The following is a 4,749-nucleotide window of genomic DNA, read 5'->3' as shown; positions in this document are numbered from 1 at the left end:
TAATATTATCTGCCAATTTTATTCCTCTATTTCTCAGGAATTTGGCTGTTGCTCTCAGACCTTGAACTTGTAGGTCTACTGGTATTTTGTCCACCACAATGGCTTGTACTCGACAGACGTACCTGCCTAAGCGTACTGATGGTTGTACCACCTGGTAGACTTGAGGTCCTGCATCTGTTACAAACCCTGAGATGTTGAATGACATCTGGGCTACAGGCCTTAATTGTAATTCATCTGCCAACTTTTTAGTGATATATGTTCTCTGGGATCCTTGGTCAAACAACCCACGGGTATGGACCTTGGCCCTCTTATTCAGGATGGTAATTTGGGCAGTAGGCAAAGTCGTATTACCTTTAGACTTTGCCGATTGGACACTCTTTGTTTGTTGCACCTTGCAGTACTGTACTGTGGTGGGAATGCTATCTTCCACCTTGGGGTTTGGAGACGTTGTTTTGGTGTCTCTGCACAATGCTGCATGGTGCTGACCTTTGTTACACCTATTACAGGTGTGTAATTGGGTATCACAGTCCTTGATGTTATGTTTCCTGAGGCACCTCGTGCAATGTTGCAAATCTTTGAGTCGCTCAACACGGGCGTCACTATCAGGAAAATTAGAGCAGTGGTACATTGAATGTTTCTCATTGCAGAACAAACATGTTCCATAGCTTCCTGTACCCTTTGGTGTCATGTTCTTGGGTGACACAGTAACTATAGGCTTGGAGGGTCCCACTGCATATACGCCCACACTGCCACTGTTCCACTTTGGTGTTGAATTATATTGTCTAGATTGATTTGGAGTACCTTTGGTACTCTGTGGTTTACTATTATTGGTTTCTGAGGGTTTACTTGGTGGTTTTAATTTGTCATGTGTTCGTAATTGATGAACTACTGACTTTAAACCTTCAGATATTTCATTCATAGATAAGATACTTTTATTGTAATGAGCACTCATTTGTCTCAATATGTCCCTAGGTATTTTCTCCTGGACAATTATTTTCAAGACCCACTCAGCCCCGTTTGTATCTGCTGTCAGGCTGAGGGCATTGATCAATGATTCTACCTCCAGCTTGAAGACTTGGAGTGAATCAGCTGAAGCCTCCGGTGGGGGTAAATGCAACAGCTCATGAACTAAATGTGATGTTCTTACTTCTGGATCAGCATAATTATCCTTGAGGAGTTTTACTGCCAGATCATAGCCGTCATTAGTTAATCTCAGATGGGATACTACTGTTTTAGCCTCACCTGATAATTGGCCTTGCAAATAAGAGAATTTACTACTCTTTGGTAAAGATTGTTTTGAGTCTACAAGGTCAACGAATTTGTTCCAAAATTCGTCCCAATCTTCCTCATCTTTTCCTGAGAAAGTGGGTAAATTAATTGGAGGGAGTCGAGCTTCTGCTTGACTCGTATTAGATGCAACTGTTGTTGTTGTTGCTGTTGCCTTGTTCTGGGCAATTAATTTGACATAAGGCTGTAACGTGGCCTGAGTGTGATCTTCATAATTCGCAAGATCAACCATAATGTCGTCTATTTCTGTTTCTGATAAATTGGTGTTGGCAAGTTCAGCCACATATGTTGCTATTTGACATTTGATTTGCTCAAATTTACCTGCAGCTGCTTGATAATAGCTTTCCAGGTCAGCATAATCAACTTGAGATTGTTGTGACAAATCTTCACATTTCTTGATCTGTCTTGTTAAGTGGCCTTTAAGACCTGCAAGGGTTCTTTTCATTCTCCCTGCATTATCCATACTGGCTAGTTGGTGAAGCCTTGTGGGACTTGTACTTGGGCTGCTCATAATACTGAACACTAATGGTAGCCTAGGGTAAATTCTGCACTCACTAGGCAATAATCCTACCTCTACTAGAGGTTAGCACTTAAAATTAATACACATTATATATATACAATCATACACACTAATGATTTGAGTGATAAACCAGTGTCATGGAAGTACCTTTAGGTTAGCTCTTCTATATCACCCTAGGATGGTAGAGACACTAATTAATCACTCAAAGGTGTAATGATCATAAGTAAATTATTATATATACACAACTCAATTCGAGTTGATAAAAATTACACCCAAAATAGGGTCTGGACCATTCATTAATGGTGTTAGGTTGTTCAATATAGTACAACTGACTATAGTAATAATGGGACTAGGATGAACAATAATAGTTCAACTAGTCAATGGTAATATCCTACCCTGTTGTGGGTTGGCAATTAGTAAATATTATACTGTGATCACTAGTGCAATATATATTAAATAATTCTCTATTTTGGAGAAATAATATACACAATTATTGATAATAGCCTCTTAATTAGCCTCTATGAAACTTCTAATATTATCTAGAAGTATTAAATGTTATTAGTGACCTCGCGAAATAAACTCCACAAAATTCGTAGATAATCTCTCGCGAAATGTAACACCACGAAATCCGTGAACAATCTCGCGAAGACACAGTCACTAATTAGGCTGGCTTCAATATTAGCGCTGTCATTTCACGAAATAACACGCCACCAAATATCTGTGGGTGTGCATGAAACCGCTGACGAAGCTGAACTGGGCTGAGGGAGGCTCCTGAGCTCCCTCGAGGCTACGCTGCCGTCTTGACTGCTGGCTTTGTTTAAATAACACTGCACTAGTATATTTAATGAATCCACTGGTTAACTGGTTCATCCGGTACTAAGATGACCAAATGTGGGTTCATAGGACCGAATATTCCGGTTCCGAAGGTCCAAATAATGTGGGAACCGACCTGTGAGATTTATATTTATTTAATTTATATGAATTTATATTTACGTTAATTTATATACTTCGATAGCAATTTGTATAATGATAAGTGGACTGTATTTCTGCAATAATCTCATAATCTCACAAATCGATCCTCTACACATTAGGGGGGTTTAATAGTTATATGTATGCAGCCAATCAAACTACAGTAACTACATACATTGAAAAGGTTCCTTATCTTATAGTACAGCAGGTTAGTCCACCAGGTATAACTAGGGTGTAGACACCAAATTATCCTCTTTGAGGTAGCTTCCATATCACCCAGTAACTGGTGCACAAATCTTCCATCCTCGTCTTGACCTGTCAAAAGTGCGCTAGCTGTGAAGCCAGAATCCTATATATGACAAGCTATATCAGAGAAAACAGTACATGGAACATGAAGACCTGGCTTAATTACCTTTAGTTTGAGGCTTCCATGTGATCTAACCGGATCACCCTATATAATGACATTAATGGCCACTAATGATAAATAATGGGTTTCGGAAAGAACACTTAACTTGATTTGTTGACAGCGTGTTGACAGATGGTACACCTTTGGTATCCATAACACTACGTCCAAGTAAAATTAACAGGAGCCGAATTTGCTCCCGTGTGAGCCTCTGGTCTCGTATAACAACAATGGCTGCCCTCCTCCTCCACTCTGACGCCTGGCTTACATTGTCCAGATTTCAGAACGTGATAGAAGGGTCACATTTACTCTACTTTAATATTGATAATTAAGTTAATTTATATAAGATGTTTTTATGATGGTAAAGTCCAAAGACTAATGTATTTAAGAATAATTCCCAGCAGAATAGCTGGTGAATTATAATAGTATGTGGTGATGATATCCCGTTTTCTATAGACGGTAATTCCACTACAAGTTACGTTTTCTATGGGTAACTTGTTGGTAATACAGCTATTATCTGTATGATATATTAAATGGTGTCGGATTTTCCGACAACAGTGATAGGAGGCAAAGAAGCAGAATTGCACTCAATTGCATTTTGCAGAATTGCAAAAATAAATTGCAGTATAATGAAAATATGAAGCATTATAAATATTGATCATTTGGTAATGTTAAAACTAAAATATATAAACAACTTATATTGTCGATAACTTCTTCCTCTTTAAATAAGTAAATTAAGGTAATCTTTTTCAATATTATACAGAGTGTAGTGACTGGTTATATATAATTTATATTATGAGGCCGCTATAGATGTGGAGAGAGTGGTATAGCCTCCTGGGAGGTTCTCTCTCTCTCTCTCTCTCTCTCTCTCTCTCTCTCTCTCTCTCTCTCTCTACCTCTCGCGGGTTCGTGAATCAAAAGCGTGAAATATAAGTCCATATAGCTCCTCCTGTTGGGAAAAGCTGATTGATGTTTCAGTATTGAGTTATCCGCGCGCGCGCGCGCGCGCGTGTGTGTGTGTGTGTGTGTGTGTGTGTGTGTGTGTGTGTGTGTGTGTGTGTGTGTGTGTGTGTGTGTGTGTGTGTGTACTCACCTAGTTGTGTCTGCAGGATCGAGCATTGACTCTTGGATCCCGCCTTTCGAGCATCGGTTGTTTACAGCAATGACTCTTGTCCCATTTCCCTATCATACCTGGTTTTAAAATTATGAATAGTATTTGCTTCCACAACCTGTTCCTGAAGTGCATTCCATTTCCCCACTACTCTCACGCTAAAAGAAAACTTCCTAACATCTCTGTGACTCATCTGAGTTTCAAGCTTCCATCCATGTCCTCTCGTTCTGTTACAATTCCGTGTGAACATTTCGTCTATGTCCACTCTGTCAATCCCTCTGGGTATCTTATGCGTTCCTATCATGTCTCCCCTCTCCCTTCTTCTTTCTAGTGTCGTAAGGCACAGTTCCCTCAGGCGCTCCTCATACCCCATCCCTCGTAGCTCTGGGACGAGTCTCGTTGCAAACCTCTGAACCTTTTCCAGTTTCAATATATGCTTCTTCAGATGGGGACTCCATG

This window comes from Procambarus clarkii, chromosome 1 (assembly GCF_040958095.1).
Source record: "Procambarus clarkii isolate CNS0578487 chromosome 1, FALCON_Pclarkii_2.0, whole genome shotgun sequence".
Taxonomy (NCBI): Eukaryota; Metazoa; Arthropoda; class Malacostraca; order Decapoda; family Cambaridae; genus Procambarus; species Procambarus clarkii.
Note: the sequence above shows the minus strand (reverse complement) of the source record.